We start from the raw sequence: 19,384 nt of genomic DNA, 5'->3' as shown, positions 1-19,384 counted from the left end.
TGTATCTCTCCATCTATTTGTATCATCTTTAATTTCTTTCATCAGTGTCTTATAATTTTCTGCATACAGGTCTTTTGTCTACTTAGGTAGGTTTATTCCTAGATATTTTATTCTTTTTGTTGCAATGGTAAATAGGAGTGTTTTCTTGATTTCACTTTCAGATTTTTCATCATTAGTGTATAGGAATGCCAGAGATTTCTGTGCATTAATTTTGCATCCTGCTACTTTACCAGATTCATTGATTAGCTCTAGTAGTTTTCTGGTAGCATCTTTAGGATTCTCTGTGTATAGTATCATGTCATCTGGAAACAGTGACAGCTTTACTTCTTCTTTTCCAATTTGGATTCCTTTTATTTCCTTTTCTTCTCTGATTGCTGTGGCTAAAACTTCCAAAACTATGTTGAATAAGAGTGGTGAGGGTGGGCAACCTTGTCTTGTTCCTGATCTTAGTGGAAATTCTTTCACTTTTTCACCATTGAGGACGATGTTGGCTGTGGGTTTGTCATATATGGCCTTTATTATGTTGAGGTAGATTCCCTCTATGCCCACTTTCTGGAGAGCTTTTATCATAAATGGGTGTTGAATTTTGTCAAAAGCTTTCTCTGCATCTATTGAGATGATCATATGGTTTTTCTCCTTCAATTTGTTAATATGGTGTATCACATTGATTGATTTGCGTATATTGAAGAATCCTTGCATTCCTGGAATAAACCCCACTTGATCATGGTGTAGGATCCTTTTAATGTGCTGTTGGATTCTGTTTGCTAGTATTTTTTTGAGGATTTTTGCATCTATGTTCATCAGTGATACTGGCCTGTAGTTTTCTTTCTTTGTGACATCCTTGTCTGGTTTTGGTATCAGGGTGATGGTGGCCTCGTAGAATGAGTATGAGAGTGTTCCTCCCTCTGCTATATTTTGGAAGAGTTTGAGAAGGATAGGTGTTAGCTCTTATCTAAGTGTTTTATAGAATTCGCCTGTGAAACCATCTGGTCCTGGGCTTTTGTTTGTTGGAAGATTTTTAATCACAGTTTCAATTTCAGTGCTTGTGATTGGTCTGTTCATATTTTCTATTTCTTCCTGATTCAGTGTTGGCAGGTTGTGCATTTCTAAGAATTTGTCCGCTTCTTCCAGGTTGTCCATTTTATTGGCATAGAGTAGCTTGTAGTAATCTCTCATGATCTTTTGTATTTCTGCAGTGTCAGTTGTTACTTCTCCTTTTTATTTTTAATTCTATTGATCTGAGTCTTCTCCCTTTTTTTCTTGATGAGTCTGGCTAATGGTTTATCAATTGTTTATCTTCTCAAAGAACCAGCTTTTAGTTTTATTGATGTTTGCTATCATTTCCTTCATTTCTTTTTCATTTATTTCTGACCTGTTCTTTATGATTTCTTTCCTTCTGCTAACTTTGGGTTTTTTTTGTTCTTCTTTCTCTAATTGCTTTAGGTGCAAGGTTGGGTTGTTTATTTGAGATGTTTCCTGTTTCTTAAGGTAGGATTGTAGTGCTATAAACTTCCCTCTTAGAACTGCTTTTGCTGCATCCCATAGATTTTGGATCGTCGTGTCTCTATTGTCATTTGTTTCTAGGTATTTTTTGATTTCCTCTTTGATTTCTTCAGTGATCACTTCGTTATTAAGCAGTGGATTGTTTAGCCTCCATGTGTTTGTATTTTTTACAGGTCTTTTCCTGTAATTGATACCTAGTCTCATAGTGTTGTGGTCGGAAAAGATACTTGATACAATTTCAATTTTCTTCAATTTACCAAGGCTTGATTTGTGACCCAAGATACGATCTATCCTGGAGAATGTTCCATGAGCACTTGAGAAGAATGTGTATTCTGTTGTTTTTGGATGGAATGTCCTGTAAATATCAATGATGTCCATCTTGTTTAATGTATCATTTAAAGTTTGTGTTTCCTCATTTATTTTCATTTTGGATGATCTGTCCATTGGTGAAAGTGGGGTGTTAAAGGCCCTTACTATGAATGTGTTACTGTCGATTTCCCCTTTTATGGCTGTTAGTATTTGCCTTATGTATTGAGGTGCTCCTATGTTGGGTGCATAAATATTTACAATTGTTATATCTTCTTCTTGGATCGATTCCTTGATCATTATAGTGTCCTTCTTTGTCTCTTCTAATAGCCTTTTATTTTAAAGTCTATTTTGTCTGATATGAGAATTGCTACTCCAGCTTTGTTTTGGTTTCCATTTGCATGGAACATCTTTTTCCATCCCCTTACTTTCAGTCTGTATGTGTCTCTAGGTCTGAAGTGGGTCTCTTGTAGACAGCATATATATGGGTCTTTTTTTGGTGTCCATTCAGCCAGTCTGTGTCTTTTGGTGGGAGCATTTAATCCATTTACAGTTAAGGTAATTATCGATATGTATGTTCCTATTCCCATTTTCTTAATTGTTTTGAGTTTGTTATTATAGGTCTTTTCCTTCTCTTGTGTTTCTTGCCTAGAGAAGATCCTTTAGCATTTGTTGTAAAGCTGGTTTGGTGGTGCTGAACTCTCTCAGCTTCTGCTTGTCTGTAAAGGTTTTAATTTCTCCATCAAATCTGAATCAGATCCTTGCTGGGTAGAGTAATCTTGGTTGTAGGTTTTTGTCCTTCATCACTTTAAATATGTCCTGCCAGTCCCTTCTGGCTTGCAGAGTTTCTGCTGAAAGATCAGCTGTTAACCTTATGGGGATTCCCTTGTGTGTTATTTGTTGTTTTTCCCTTGCTGGTTTTAATATTTTTTCTTTGTATTTAATTTTTGACAGTTTGATTAATATGTGTCTTGGTGTGTTTCTCCTTGGATTTATCCTGTATTGGACTCTCTGTGCTTCCTGGACTTGATTAACTATTTCCTTTCCCATATTAGGGAAATTTTCAACTATAATCTCTTCAAATATTTTCACAGTCCCTTTCTTTTTCTCTTCTTCTTCTGGAAGCCCTATAATTCGAATGTTGGTCCGTTTAATGTTTTCCCAGAGGTCTCTGAGGCTGTCCTCAGTTCTTTTCATTCTTTCTTCTTTATTCTGCTCTGCAGTAGTTTTTTCCAATATTTTATCTTCCAGGTCACTTATCCGTTCTTCTGCCTCAGTTATTCTGCTGTTGATCCCTTCTAGACTATTTTTATTTTCATTTATTGTGTTGTTCATCGTTGCTTGTTTCATCTTTAGTTCTTCTAGGCCCTTGTTAAATGTTTCTTGCATGTTCTCTATTCTATTTCCAAGATTTTGGATCATCTTTACTATCATTATTCTGAATTCTTTTTCAGGTAGACTGCCTATTTCCTCTTCATTTGTTAGGTCTTGTGGGTTTTTATCTTGCTCCTTCATCTGCTGTGTGTTTTTCTGTCTTCTCATTTTGCTTATCTTACTGTGTTTGGGGTCTCCTTTTCACAGGCTGCAGGTTCGTAGTTCCCGTTGTTTCTGGTGTGTGTCCCCAGTGTGTAAGGTTGGTTCAGTGGGTTGTGTAGGCTTCCTGGTGGAGGGGACTAGTGCCTGTGTTCTGGTGGATGAGGCTGGATCTTGTCTTTCTGGTGGGCAGGTCCACGTCTGGTGGTGTGTTTTGGGGTGTCTGTGGACTTATTATGATTTTAGGCAGGCTCTCTGCTAATGGGTGGGGTTGTGTTCATGTATCGCTAGTTGTTTGGCATAGGGTGTCCAGCACTGCAGCTTGCTGGTCGTTGAGTGAAGCTGGGTGTTGGTGTTGAGATGCAGATCTCTGGGAGATTTTTGCCATTTGATATTACGTGGAGCTGGGAGGTCTCTTGTGGACCAGTGTCCTGAAGTTGGCTCTCCCACCTCAGAGGCACAGCACTGACTCCTGGCTGCAGGACCAAGAGCCTTTCATCCACACGGCTTAGAATAAAAGGGAGAAAAAGTAGAAAGAAAGAAAGAGGATAAAAGAAAATCAAATAAAGTAAGGTAAAAGAAAATAAAGTTATTAAAATAAAAAAATAATTATTAAGAAAAAGAATTTTTTTTAAGTAAAAAACAAAACAAAAAACCGGACGGATAGAACCCTAGGACAAATGGTGAAAGCAAAGCTATACAGACAAAATCTCACACAGAAGCATACACATACACACTCACAAAAAGAGGAAAAGGGGAAAAAATAATACATCTTGCTCTCGGAGTCCACCTCCTCAATATGGGATGATTAGTTGTCTATTCAGGTATTCCACAGATGCAGGGTACATCAAATTGATTGTGGAGCTTTAATCCGCTGCACCTGAGGCTGCTGGGAGAGATTTCCCTTTCTCTTCTTTGCTCTCACAGCTCCCAGGGGCTCAGCTTTGGATTTGGCCTCGCCTCTGCGTGTACGTCTCCAGAGGGCGTCTGTTCTTCCCTCAGACAGGACGGGGTTAAAGGAGCCACTGATTCGGGGGCTCCGGCTCACTGAGGCCGGGGAGAGGGAGGGGTACAGAGTGCGGGGTGAGCCTGCGGCGGCAGAGGCCGGTGTGACGTTGCACCGGCCTGAGGCGCACCGTGCGTTCTCCCAGGGAAGTTGTCCCTGGATCCCGGGACCCTGGCAGTGGTGGGCTGCACAGGCTCCCCGGAAGCGGGGTGTGGAGAGTGACGTGTGCTCGCACACAGGTTTCTTGGTGGCGGCAGCAGCAGCCTTAGCGTCTCGTGCCCGTTTCTGGGGTCTGTGCTGTTAGCCGCGGCTCACGCCCGTCTCTGGAGCTCCTTTAAGCAGCGCTCTTAATCCCCCTCCAACCGAAGCCCGAGCCTCAGCTCCCAGCCCCACCCGCCCCGGCGGGTGAGCAGACAAGCCTCTCAGCCTGGTGAGTACTGGTCGGCCCCAAACCTCCGTGCGGGAATCTCTCCGCTTTGCCCTCCGCATCCCTGTTGCTGCGCTATCCTCCGCTGCTCCGAAGCTTCCACCCGCAGTCTCCGCCCGCGAAGGGGCTTCTAGCGTGTGGAAACCTTTTCCTCCTTCATGGCTCCCTCCCACTGGTGCAGGTCCCGTCCTGTTTGTCTCTGTTTTTTCTTTTTTCTTTTGCCCTACCCAGGTACGTGGGGAGTTTCTTGCGTTTTGCGAGGTCTGAGGTCTTCTGCCAGCGTTCAGTAGGTGTTCTGTAGGAGTTGTTCCACGTGTAAATGTATTTCTGATGTATCTGTGGGGAGGAAGATGATCTCTGCGTCTTACTCTTCCGCCATCTTCCCCCTCCAAGTTGATGATTTTTAGTTTCTTCAAGGACTCATAGAAGCTGGAAAGGGTTCTTTGTGAAAATCTCAGGTGGTAACAGGTGGCTTATGTGGCTGACTCAATAGAAGGTGGGCTCTCACTTGATAAGTTTGGTCAGGACCCACTTGTTTACTTATATACTGAGCAGTTGGTACACCACGCCCCCAACCCCGATCCAGTCCACATCCATTGACTATTTTTCTGGAAGCTATTGAATATTTATAGGAGACCTTTTCAATCTGGTTGAAAAGCTCATTGACAAAGTTCCTGATTCTTATGCCTGAAGGCTCACTAGTTCCCTTGTGGGAATGTTTGCTGGTTGATTGGCGGATTGGTTTAACTTCTTTCATCTGCCTCAGCCTCATTCTGATCGCTCCTCCATGTCTTTAGAGCTATGGTAATTCTCAGGTCACTTTATTTCTCATCAGTTATTCACTCTTCACTTGGGGCAAGAGGTGTGACTTTAGATTCAGGCATTAATCTCCTAGCTCTACCCTTAAATAGCTTTATGACTTTAGTCATTCCATGCTCTTTTCTGGACCCTTATTTCCTCATGTCCTTATTTGGAGGGAAAGAATTAGACCCGATGATGTGTGAAGGACCTTTCAGCCCTAAATTTTAGATGATGTTTTTGGCAGGTGGCAGATTTTCATATGAAACATTATTTCTTACTACTTCACTCTTTTAAGCGAGTTATTTTGTAATCACTTTCTCATCCAGCCCTCTTGAATGTATAGTTGCATTTAAGAAACTGATTCCTGGCCAATGTTGCTGCTGTTGAGAGAATGGAGAAGAGAGTGGCATGTGATAAAACTGGAAAGAGAAGTTGGAGCCTTCTAAAAAACCAAGGAAGAATTTTTCACAGGTTGAAGAATCCCTGTGGCTGTAAATGTGGAAAACAAGTTAGGAAGAGGTTGGAGTCCTTGAATATAGCTCTTTTGGTTAAGAAGCCATTGCAGTGGTCTAGCAAGAGTTAATTGTCCTTTGTATTAGGTGACCATGGAGATAAAGAGAAATGAATGGATTCAGGAGCTATTTGGGAGGTGAGATTTACAGGAGTCAAGGATGACTGTTGTTGTCTGCCTTATGCCATTAGATGCGTGGAGGTGTCATTCACCAAGATGTGGTACAAAAGAAGAGGACCAGGGCTTAGATAAGCAGAGGATGCATTAAATTCAGTCTTATATAATTGGGTTTGATACAACTTTGAGATATCCGGTGGAGATATCAAATAGGCATATAGGTCTGGAACTAAGAGGGGAGCTTTGGGCTGGATGTACAAATTTTGGAGTCATCAGCTAATGAACGGCCATTGAAGCCACACAGAGGTTACCTGGAGGAGAGAACATAGAGTGAAAAGAGAAGAGGGCCTAGGACTAAAGTCAAACTTTAATGGCCAGGTAGGGAAGGATACATTGGCAATGGAAGTGATTATGGAGGTAGAAGGAAAACCAGGAGGGTGTGGTGCCAGTGAAATAAGGGACTTACTTCGTGAAGCAGGAGTGGTCAATAACATCAACTCTTGTTGAGAGATTAGATGGGGGTAAAAAATATCCATGTGATTTAACAACATGGAATTAATCCGTGACCTTCGAGCTGCTTTGGTGGAATAATAAGAGTGGAGCCAGGCTGGAGTAGGAAGAAGAGGAACTGGGCTGAAGTCACAGGGACAATGAGTGTTAAGACCTGTTACAAAATCAGTTTCTGAAGTGGATGAGAGAGATGGGGGAGTAGATCTAGGAGGATTATGGGGTTGTGTGATAATTATTTTAAAAGAAGAGAGAGACTCAAGCATACATTTATTCAACACATATTTATCAGACACTTATCTTGTGCTAAGCCCTATGTTAGGCAAAAGAGACGCAGCAAAGAATTAAAAAACCCCTGTTCCAATGGAATCTGCATTCTAGTGAGAAGGTGAAGGGACAGAGACAATAAATAAACATATAAATACATAATAATCCCAGTGGTGATAGTGTATGAGGACAAAAAAAGTGAAGGAAGGTGATAGAAACTATCTGAAGTGGGGGAAATACTATTTTATACAATGAATGGTCAAGAAAGACCTCTCTGGTGTACGGTTGCCAGATTTCACAAAAAAAGATGAAGGATGCCCAGTCAACTTTGAATTTCAGGTAAACAACAAGTACTTCTCAGTATTAAGTATATCCAGTGCAATATTGGGGACATACTTATGCTAAAACATTATTTGTTGTTTACCCTGGATTTAATCTGGCAAGCCCACTCTGGTCAGATGACATTTTCCATGTTTAATGTCAGTGGAAACTCTCCTGCTAAAGAGACCAGTTGAATATAAAGGAGAGAAGGTAGGCTATACTCGAGAGTGGTCTGAAGCCCCTGAGAATCATTAAGGGATGGGATCCAAAGCCCAGGTGGAGGGGTTTACCCTAGACCGGGGAAGGAAGAGGGGATGCATGTGGATGGGCAATGGTTTGTAAGCATGGAGGGAGAAGAGGAAGGCTTCCTTTGTGATACCTTTGATGTTTCTCTGGGAGTGGGGTGGAAAGACAGGGGCTGAGAGGTGGAGGTGTGTGGCAGGGAGATGGGTTGGAGGTTGAAGAGAGGGGAGATATGAGAAGAGGAAGAGCATGAGTTGGCATGACAGGTTGAGAGCTCTTATGAATAAGGTTGATTATTCATAATCTCCATTACCCTTATGGAGCACCCTGAAGGTGGGAGCAGAGAAGCTCAATCTACTCCCCCACTGACCCACGCTACCCCACCAGAGGCTCCTGTAAGGACTACTTGTAGGACTCACTCCCAGCATCTTTGCCCTGGGACTTCTACAGAGAATTGGACCCATTAAGCATTTAAGCTATTTTCCTTTAGATAGAAAAATTGCTGCCACTGTAAAAGCTACTTTAATAGCCCTACTTAGGAAAGGAGATGAAGTTGAAGATAACGTCAGAAGAGCCATTTATGAAGCATCTAATTTTGACACACAAACTCCACCTTCACAGCCTGAAGTAAACTGGAGATCTGGCAGTTAACCAGCTAATTTGAAAAATATTGACAGCCAGTCTGCATAGATAACACATTGAACTTGACTTTTGGGTTTTTGGCTTTTGTCTCCATTGTGTTTAGGTTTCTGCCTTTTACATGCTCCTTCAGTGTGGCATCTTTCCTTGTTTTAGTTGCACACAGTGCTTTTAAGAAAGAGACAAATGATTTTCAACAAGTTAAAACATATTTTATTCGCTGTTAACACTTTTCATGTCATAATCGTATTGTTGCCTTCTTAACAAGCATAATAATTGCTTTGCATTATTTCATTTATATGCAGAACATTTTTACAACATGTGTTTTCATGTTTCATAAACGCAAGGCTGAATACAGAGCTCCTTTCCAGAGGGAGAGTAACTAAGGCGAGGGTAACCTTCTTTCCTGTGAAGATTAGCTCAGCAGGCCATTACGCAGTGCCCCTATCCGTGCAAATCAAGAGCTCAGCAGGCAGCAGCATTTAGTGACATGTCCCTTCTGCGTATGACCACTTGAGTGCACGTGAGATCAGCGGCCAGCAGGAGACATGTAAATGTTCACCAACAGTGAAAAGACAGATTTGAGGTGGGGGGTAGGGGGGGAGTTCTGTGCAAAGGGCCCCACTCTTCCCTCCCCCAGGGTGAGAGCAGCACTGAAAACCTTCAGAGGCACACTTCTAGTACCATCTCTGGATGAATTTAAATACAGAGAAGAGGCTATCTGGAATAACCAGTGACTTAGAACTAAAAAAAAAGGGTCGGGGGAGGGAGAGATCAGGATGGGGAAATTTGATAGTCAAATATTTGATATTTGGTCTCCTTGGCTTCCTTGGGTCCTGTCCTCTGTGGACCTTTCCCTGGATACATTTTTACATGATGTAGAACTGAGTTTCCACCTATTATCTGTAACCATCTCATACAAATGCAGCTTTAGGCAGAAGTAAGTCTTCTGGAGTTTGTGGAGTGAGTGAGGGAGCAGAGGGAAATTTTCTCCAGGCCAGATGTTAGGAAATGTTGTCTTATATGTGAGAGAGAAAGACTGGTCCTCTGTCAGCTTTCTGGGTGTTTCTATACAAAATCACTCTGGTTGATCAAAATCCTATGAGGAATTGCTGCCTGGTTGTGACTGGGATCTTTGTATCTTTCATAGAGTCAGAGAATTCAGATGCGAAAGAGACCTGAATAAGAACCTTCTCCAGTGTTCCTGAGACGGCGTACTGGACTACGCTGGTAGGTCACAATCACTTGTGAACAAAGTGTCAAAGTTTTGCGCATCAGAAGGGATTAAAGATTATCCTTAGGTTAAAAATTCCCTCACGTTCCCTCACTTGCATTCTGATGTGTTTTCTTGCCTGGGTGACAAAGTGAAGGTGCCACTTCCTATAGCCTGTGTGTATCTGTGACCGTGGGCTGTGCTTGTGAACAATATCTACCATGAAGATAAAGGTTGAGAATTCAGTCACCATTAGCATATGGCTGTCCCACATCCACAGGCCCCCTGGCAGGGTCTAGGTTCTGCTGCAGTGTTAGCAACACCCCTTCCAAGTACTTGGGGATGTGGCCTCAGAGATCTAACAGGCAGCCTATGGTTTTGTACTTTTACCAGAGTGGTGGGTAGTAGCAGAGGCCAACTACCCTTGACCTCTGTCTTCCAGCCCTTGGACAAGAAAAGGGATTGCATTGGTTTGGGGAGGATTGTAAACCGTATATCCCAACCCTGTCTTTAGGAGAAGATCCCATTAAATGTCACCGCTTACCCTAAGACATGGGAGTAAAGCAAATTCTGCTGTACCATCTCTTGTGTTGCACAGACAAAATGAAGTGGAGAATGGTCCAATTAATTAGAGCATATGAGGAACTTGGAAAATTAAGGCCAAGACCCATATATTCCTCTTACTTCCCTCTTATAAAAACTTTACTGTTCCATTTTATTTTAAATTTGTAGATAGCATATCAGAGATAGAAAATTCAGCTTCCACTTTCTTAGTAAAAATTTCAGCTCTGTCCCTTGCCAGAAAGACCTGCTATTACTCCACTGCTATTTCAGGGACAATTTAAAATAAAGTAAAACAAACATAACACAGACACATATACAAAACAAGAAACAAAAGCTCATATTTATTCTGTGTATCAGAGCACATCAATACATCTTTCTTTCACATACGTCACTTTATAGTTTCTAACATTCAATTCTGATTTACTTGCAAGAGTAACGTATGAGATTTAAATAATTTACTTTAGAATATAAGTTATCAGCTGAATAAGGAGAGGTTACTCATTGGATAAAAATGAATTTTCCCCTTTGAGAGTACCCATTAGATGTTGCCTTGTACAGTCAGTTATCAACAGTTCTTTCTAAACCCATGCAATAAATCAATTTTCAAATGATGATGTTGACTGCATTACAGGAAGTGTATTACTTCTCTCTCTGTATATCTACCAAGTGTTAAATACATTGAGAGCTTAGAAGCTAAAACCAATATAGTTAGGTCATTTATATTCGATAAATAATTAAAATAATCCACTCTATTTAGACCAAGTCTTACGGTTGACAAAGCACTTTATCATGTATTATCTTCCTTGGACTTTACAAAAGACCATAGAAAAAGGAATCGCTAAACAAATTATGTAACATCCAGGCAATGTAGTATTTTGCAACCATTAAAACAGTATAATGGGGACTTCCCTGGTGGTCCAGTGCGTAAGACTCCGAGCTCCCTATGCAGGGGGCCCGGGGTTCGATCTCTGGTTGGGGAACTAGATCCCGCATCCATGCCACAACTAAGAAGTTTGCAAGCCATAACTAAAGATCCCGCATGCCACAACAAAGATCCTGTATGCTGCGACTAAGACCTGGCACAACCTAAATAAATAAATATTAAAAACAAAACAAAACAGGACCATTAGGAACCAAGACGGCAGAGTAGAAGGACGTGCTCTCACTCCCTGTTGCGAGAACTCCAGAATCACAACTAGCTGCTGGACAGTCATCGACAGGAAGACACTGGAACTCACCAAAAAAGATACCCCACATCCAAAGACAAAGGAGAAGCCACAATGAGACGGTAGGAGGGGCGCACTCACAGTAAAATCAAATCCCATAACTGCTGAGTGGGTGACTCAGACTGGAGAACATTTATACCACAAAAGTCCACCCACTGGAGTGAAGGTTCTGAGCCCCACATCAGGTTCCCAACCTGGGGGTCTGGCAATGGGAGGAGGAATTCCTAGAGAATCAGACTTTGAAGGCTAGTGGGATTTGATTGCAGGATTTGGACAGGACTGGAGGAAACAGTGACTCCACTCTTGGAGGGCACACACAAAGTAGTGTGTGCATCGGGACCCAGGGGAAGGAGCAGTGACCCGAGGGGAGACTGAGCCAGACCTACCTGCTAGTGTTGGAGGGACTCCTGCAGAGGTGGGTGGTGGCTGTGGCTCACCATGGGGACAAGGACACTGGCAGCAGAAGTTCTGGGAATTACTCCCTGGAGTGAGCCCTCCCAGAGTCTGCCATTAGACCCACAAAAGAGCCCAGGTAGGCTTCAGTGTTGGATTACCTCAGGCTAAACAACCAACAGAGAGGGAACCCAGCCCCACGCATCAGCAGTCAAGCGGATTAAAGTTTTACTGAGCTGTGCCCACCAGAGCAACAGTCTGCACTACCCACCACCAGTCCCTCCCATCAAGCCTCTTAGATGGCCTCATCCACCAGAGGGCAGAGAGCAGAAGCAAGAAGAACTACAATCCTGCAGCCTGTGGAACAAAAACCACATTCACAGAAACATAGACAAGATGAAAAGGCAGAAGGCTATATACCAGATGAAGGAACAAGATAAAACCCCAGAAAAACAACTAAATGAAATGGAGATAGGCAACCTTCCAGAAAAACAATTTGGAATAATGATAGTGAAGATGATCCAGGACCTTGGAAAAAGAATGGAGGCAAAGATCGAGAAGATGCAAGAAATGTTTAACAAAGACCTAGAAGAATTAAAGAACAAACAAGCAGAGATGAACAATACAATAACTGAAATGAAAACTACAGTAGAAGGAATCAATAGCAGAATAACTGTGGCAGAAGAACGGGTAAGTGACCTGGAAGACAGAATGTTGGATTCACTGCTGTGGAACAGAATAAAGAAAAAAGAATGAAAAGAAATGAAGAGAGCCTAAGAGACCTCTGGGACAACATTAAATGCAACAACATTCGCATTATAGGGGTCCCAGAAGGAGAAGACAGAGAGAGAAAGGACCCGAGAAAATATTTGAAGAGGTTATAGTCGAAAACTTCCCTAACATGGGAAAGGAAATAGCCACCCAAGTCCAGGAAGTGCAGAGAGTTCCATACAGGATAAACCCAAGGAGAAACACGCTGAGACACATAGTAATCAAACTGACAAAAATTAAAGACAAAGAAAAATTACTGAAAGCAGCAAGGGAAAAATGACAAATAATATACAAGGGAACTCCCATAAGGTTAACAGCTGATTTCTCAGCAGAAACTCTACAAACCAGAAGGCAGTGGCATGATATACTTAAAGTGATGAAAGGGAAGAACCTACAACCAAGATTACTCTACCCAGCAAGGATCTCATTCACATTCGATGGAGAGATCAAAAGCCTTACAGACAAGCAAAAGCTAAGAGGATTCAGCACCACCAAACCAGCTCTACAACAAATGCTAAAGGAACTTCTCTAAGTGGGAAACACAAGAGAAGAAAAGGACCTACAAAAACAAACCCAAAACAATTAAGAAAATGGTCATAGGAACATACATATCGATAATTACCTTAAACGTGAATGGATTAAATGCTCCAACCAAAAGACACAGGCTTGCTGAATGGATACAAAAACAAGACCCATCTATATGCTGTCTACAAGAGACCCACTTCAGATCTAGGGACACATACAGACTGAAAGTGAGGGGTTGGAAAAAGATATTCCATGCAAATGGAAATCGAAAGAAAGGTGGAGTACCTATACTCATATCAGATAAAATAGACTTTAAAATAAAAAATGTTACAAGAGACAAGGAAGAACACTACATAATGATCAAGGGATCAATCCAAGATGAAGATATAACAATTATAAATATATATGCACCCAACATAGGAGCACCTTAATAAATAAGGCAACTGCTAATAGCTATAAAAGAGGAAATCGACAGTAACACAAAAATAGTGGGGGACTGTAACACCTCACTTACACCAATGGACAGATCATCCAAAATGAAAATAAATAAGGAGACAGAAGCTTTAAATGACACAATAGACCAGGTAGATTTATTTGATATTTACAGGACAGTCCATCCAAAAACGGCAAATTACACTTTTTTCTCAAGTGCGCACGGAACATTCTCCAGGATAGATCACATCTTGGGTCACAAATCAAGCCACAGTATATTTAAGAAAATTGAAATCATATCAAGCATCTTTTCTGACCACAATGCTTTGAGATTAGAAATAAATTACAGGGAAAAAAACCATAAAAAACACAAACACATGGAGGCTAAACAATACACTACTAAATAACCAAGAGATCACTGAAGAAATCAAAGAGAAAATCAAGAAATACCTAGAGATGGGGGCTTCCCTGGTGGCGCAGTGATTGAGAGTCTGCCTGCCGATGCAGGGGACACGGGTTCGTGCCCCGGTCTGGGAGGATCCCATGTGGGCCTGTGGGCCATGGTCACTGAGCCTGCGCGTCCGGAGCCTGTGCTTCGCAATGCGAGAGGCCACAGCAGTGAGAGGCCCGCGTACCGCAAAAAAAAAAAAAAAAAAAGAAATACCTAGAGACGAATGACAATGAAAACAGGACGATCCAAAACCTATGGGATGCAACAAAAGCAGTTATAAGAGGGAAGTTTAAAGCTATACAAGCCTACCTCAAGAAACAAGAAAAATCACAAATTCACAATCTAACGTTACACCTAAAAGAACTAGAGAAAGAAAACCCAAAGTTGGTAGAAGGAAAGAAATCATAAAGATCAGAGCAGAAAGAAAACAATAGCAAAGTTCAGTAAAACTAAAAGCTGGTTCTTTGAGAAGATAAACAAAATTGATAAACCATTAGCCAGACTCATCAAGAAAAAGAGGGAGAGGACTCAAATCAATAAAATTAGAAATGAAAGAAGAGAAGTTACAACAGACACTGCAGAAATACAAAGCATTCTAAGAGACTACTACAAGCAAGTCTATGCCAATAAAATGGAAAACCTGGAAGAAATGGACAAGTTCTTAGAAAGGTATAACCTTTCAAGACTGAACCAGGAAGAAATAGAAAATATGAACAGACGAATCACAAGTAATGAAATTGAAACTGTGATTAAAAATCTTCTAACAAACAAAAGTCCAGGACCAGATGGCTTCAGAGGTGAATTCTATCAAACATTTAGAGAAGAGCTAACACCCATCCTTCTCAGACTCTTCCAAAAAGTTGCAGAGGAAGGAACACTCCCAAACTCATTCTATGAGGCCACCATCACCCTGATACCAACACCAGACAAAGATACTACAAAAAGGAAAATTACAGACCAATATCACTGATGAATATAGACTCAAAAATCCTCAACAAAATACTAGCAAACAGAATCCAACAACACATTAAAAGGATCATACACCATGATCAAGTGGGATTTATCCCAGGGATGCAAGGATTCTTCAATATACATAAATCAGTCAATGTGATAAACCATATTAACAAATTGAAAAATAAAAACCATATGATCATCTCAATAGATGCAGAAAAAGCTTTTTACAAAATTCACACCCTTTTATGATAAACACTCTCCAGAAAGTGGGCATACAGGGAACCTACCTCAACATAATAAAGGCCATATACGACAAACCCACAGCAACATCATTCTCAATGGTGAAAAACTGAAAGCATTTCCTCTAAGATCAGGAACAAGACAAGGGTGTCCCCTCTCACCACTATTATTCAACATAGTTTTGGAAGTCCTAGCCATGGCAATCAGAGAAGAAAAAGAAATAAAAGGAATACAAATTGGAAAAAAAGAAGTAAAACTGTCACTGTTTGCAGATGACATGATACTATACATAGAGAATCCTAAAGATGCCACCAGAAAACTACTAGAGCTAATCAATGAATTTGGTAAAGTTGCAGGATACAAAATTAATGCACAGAAATCTCTTGCATTCCTATACACTAGGAATGAAAGATCAGAAAGAGAAATTAAGGAAACAGTTCCATTCACCATTGCAACAAAAAGAATAAAATACCTAGGAGTAAACCTACCTAAGGAGGTAAAAAACCTGTACTCAGAAAACTATAAGACACTGATGAAAGAAATTAAAGATGATACCAACAGATGGAGAGATATACCATGTTCTTGGATTGGAAGAATGAACATTGCGAAAATGACTATACTACCCAAAGCAATCTACACATTCAATGCAATCCCTATCAAATTACCAATGGCATTTTTTTACAGAACTAGAACAAAAATCTTAAAATTTGTATGGAGACACAATAGACCTCGAATAGCCATAGCAGTCTTGAGGGAAAAAAACGGAGCAGGAGGAATCAGGCTCCCTGACTTCTGATTATACTACAAAGCTACAGTAATCAAGACAATATGGTACTGGCACAAAAACAGAAACATAGATCGATGGAACAAGATAGAAAGTGCAGAGATAAACCCATGCACCTATGGTCAACTAATCTATGACAAAGGAGGCAAGGGTATACAATGGAGGGAAGCCAGTCTCTTCAATAAGTGGTGCTGGGAAAACTGGACAGCTACGTGTAAAAGAATGAAATTAGAACACTCCCTAACACCATACACAAAAATAAACTCAAGATGGATTAGAGACCTAAATGTAATACCAGACACTATGAAACTCTTAGAGGAAAACATAGGAAGAACACTCTTTGGCATAAATCACAGCAAGATCTTTTTTGATCCACCTCTTAGAGTAATGGAAGTAAAACCAAAAATAAACAAATGGGACCTAATGAAACTTCAAAGCTTTTGCACAGCAAAGGAAACCATAAACAAGATGAAAAGACAACCCTCAGAATGGGATAAAATATTTGCAAATGAATCAACGGGCAAAGGATTAATCTCCAAAATATATAAACAGCTCATGCAACTCGATATTAAGGAAACAAACAACCCAGTTGAAAAATGGGCAGAAGGTCTAAATAGACAATTCTCCAAAGAAGACATACAGATGGCCCAGAAGCACATGAAAAGCTGCTCAACATCACTAATTATTAGAGAATGCAAATCAAAACTACAATGAGTATCACCTCACACCAGTTAGAATGGGCATCATCAGAAAATCTGCAAACAACAAATGCTGGAGAGGCTGTGGAGAAAAGGGAACCCTCTTGCACTGTTGGTGGGAATGTAAATTGATACAGCCACTATACAGAACAGTATGGAGGTTCCTTAAAAAACTAAAAATAGAATTACCATATGATCCAGCAATCCCACTACTGGGCATATACCCAGAGAAAACCATAATTCAAAAAGATGCATACACCCCAATGTTCATTGCAGCACAATTTAGAATAGCCAGGTCATGGAAGCAACCTAAATGCCCATTGACAGACAAATGGTAAAAGAAGATGTGGTATGTATATACAATGGAATATTACTCAGCCATAAAAAGGAACGAAATTGGGTCATTTGTAGAGACGTGGATGGATCTAGAGACTGTCATACAGAGTGAAGTAAGTCAGAAAGAGAAAAACAAATATTGTATATTAACGCATATATGTGGAACCTAGAAAAATGATACAGATGAACTGGTTTACAGGGCAGAAATTGAGACACAGATGTAGAGAACAAACGTATGGACACCAAGGGGGGAAAGCGGCGGGGGGTGTGGGTGTGGGTGTGATGAATTGGGAGATTGTGATTGACATGTATACACTGATGTGTATAAAATTGATGACTAATAAGGACCTGCTGTATAAAAAAATAAATAAAATTAAATTAAAAAATTTAAAAAAAAACAGGATCAGTATGAAGTGGAATGATGCCATATTGTTGAGTAAAGGAAAACGTTATAGAACAACATGTACAGCATGATTCCATTTTTTATTAAAAATTATAAAGTGTGACCCTCACATATATTTAATTAAATATTTATTATGTATTGGTATGAGCCTAGAAAAATATGCTTCTGGTTCTGGGATGGTATTAGAGGGGTAGAGAAGGAACACTACCACTCCTGTTTGTATCTACTTCAGAAAGCACAGTTAAATTATGAGTGATTTAACTATTTTATGTCTTTCTGCATTTTTCAAATGGAAAACTATAAAAAATAGTGTCTTCGGACTTCCCTGGTGGTGCGGTGGTTAAGAATCCGCCTGCCAACGCAAGGGACACGGGTTCGATCCCTGGTCCGGGAAGATCCCACATGCCGTGGAGCAACTAAGCCCGTGCGCCACAACTACTAAGCCTGCACTCTAGAACCTGCGTGCCACAACTACTGAAGCCCGGGCACCTAGAGCCCGTGCTCCACAACAAGATAAGCCACTGCAGTGAGAAGCCCGCGCACTGCAACAAAGAGTAGCCCCTGCTCGCCGCAACTAGAGAAAGCCTGTGTGCAACAACAAAGACACACCGCAGCCAAAACTAAAAATAAATAAAATAAAATAAATTTATTTAAAAAAAAAAAATAGTGTCTTCATTTTGAGGATGAAAAAGCAAGGCTTGGAGATTTTAAATGACTCTTGCAAAGCCATGCTGCTTACTCCTAGAATCCAGGCCTCCTGATTCTCTAGCAGCCGCTTTGGCCACAGTATGCCCAGAACAGAGCATTTGAACTGTTGACTAGGTTGGGAAATATTCACAAGCTTCAAACTCTACTCTTTGGTGTTCTTTCACCTTAAGACTTCTTGGTCTACAGCAACCGTGTTTTAGCCTAGTTGGCATATTAAAATATAAAATAAAAGCTGCTAACTGCCTGTATTTTCTTTCTGGGAAGAAGGCAGCCTACTTGAGTGTGTCCGGATGGAAATCCAGAAGTTTGTGTTCCTACCCGAGTTGTACATGTTGGGTGAACCACCAAACACTGTATCTCAGTTTCCTCACCTGTGAAAATATTGTGCTGACCTACTTTCTCGGGATAGCTGGGTGGGCCACTTCATGATTTAAAACTGCTTTGAAAATACAAAGCTTCATTGAAATTGTTTGTCAAGAGTTCCTCCTGTCTTAAAGCTTCCTTCCTTCTCATGCCCTTCTCTGGCATATAAGCCCTATAGGCTTGGTATTTTTCTAAACTAAAAGTCTACAGAATTAAGCAGTAATTTTCGAGTCAGAAATATGTCCTCTGGTATTTGGTTCAGATGAGAATGGAGTCATTCTTTCTCTTAAACCTGAATGCAAAATGTGCGTGTGTACGCGCGCGTGCACTTTTGTATTTAACACAATCAAGCAGGAGCCCACTGGGCCTGGAGGTAGCTTGGGATGCTAGCATCATGTGGGCACTTCTCTGGCTTCACGTGGCATTGTGAGGCTTCACATCACCTGGACAGTAAGAATTAGTAGCACAGCCTAAAGAGGGGAGGCAGAAAATGTTTTCTGTTCTTCTGTCTCCCCTTGTTCACCTTCCCTGCCTGTCTCATGATTGTACTCTGTGCCAGTCTATGGGGGAAGTGGAGGCAAAGTATCATAAAGCACAACAGCACTAAGAAGAAGAAAAAGAGGGAATTCCTTGGCAGTCCAGTGCTTAGGACTCTGTGCTTTCACTGTCCAGGGCCCAGGTTCAATCCCTGGTCGGAGAACTAAGATCCCACAAGCCACATGTCATGGCCAAAAAAAAAAAAAAAAGAAAAAGAAAAAACGATCAGGGAAGGGAAGTTGAGGGTTTGCATGAGCTGCTTTCACCAATTAAAATATGTTGAGTGAAAGGAAAAGCCTCCACTGAGAGCAGAGTGCCTCTTCCACCCCACCTCCCACCCTGACAGGGTCAAGGGATGATGAGGAGATGCGGGTGGTCACATTATAGGTCCACCCCCATGGAACACTTTAAACACGGGTGTGGCATAGATCTGAGGAATGTCAACCTTCTGAGTTATAGCTGGAATCCCCTCAATTGCTCCCTCTTTCATATTTGAATATTTTCGAAATTTTCTCAGTGTTGATCTTGAGTTTTTGGTTAGTAAAAATGTCTTTCTCCAAGTATATTATAATTTCCTTGGGCCATAAACATCCTGTAACTCTCCC

General features: G+C 41.0%; 1 protein-coding gene across 1 annotated transcript in view; it reads left to right on the top strand.

Moving 5' to 3' along the window:
• Positions 1–19,384, top strand: part of MTERF1 (mitochondrial transcription termination factor 1) — a 508,137-nt gene that overhangs the window by 364,608 nt on the left and 124,145 nt on the right. Inside the window, exon 8 of the transcript XR_003431984.1 lies at positions 9,332–9,411. The gene's annotated coding sequence lies outside the window, so the exon portion shown is untranslated. The remainder of the gene's footprint in view (positions 1–9,331; positions 9,412–19,384) is intronic.

Source organism: Aethalodelphis obliquidens, unplaced genomic scaffold (genome assembly GCF_003676395.1).
Source record: "Aethalodelphis obliquidens isolate GAN/ISIS:26980383/991018 unplaced genomic scaffold, ASM367639v1 scaffold5, whole genome shotgun sequence".
Classification (NCBI taxonomy): domain Eukaryota; kingdom Metazoa; phylum Chordata; class Mammalia; order Artiodactyla; family Delphinidae; genus Aethalodelphis; species Aethalodelphis obliquidens.
Note: the sequence above shows the minus strand (reverse complement) of the source record. Positions and strands in the feature narration are given on the sequence as shown.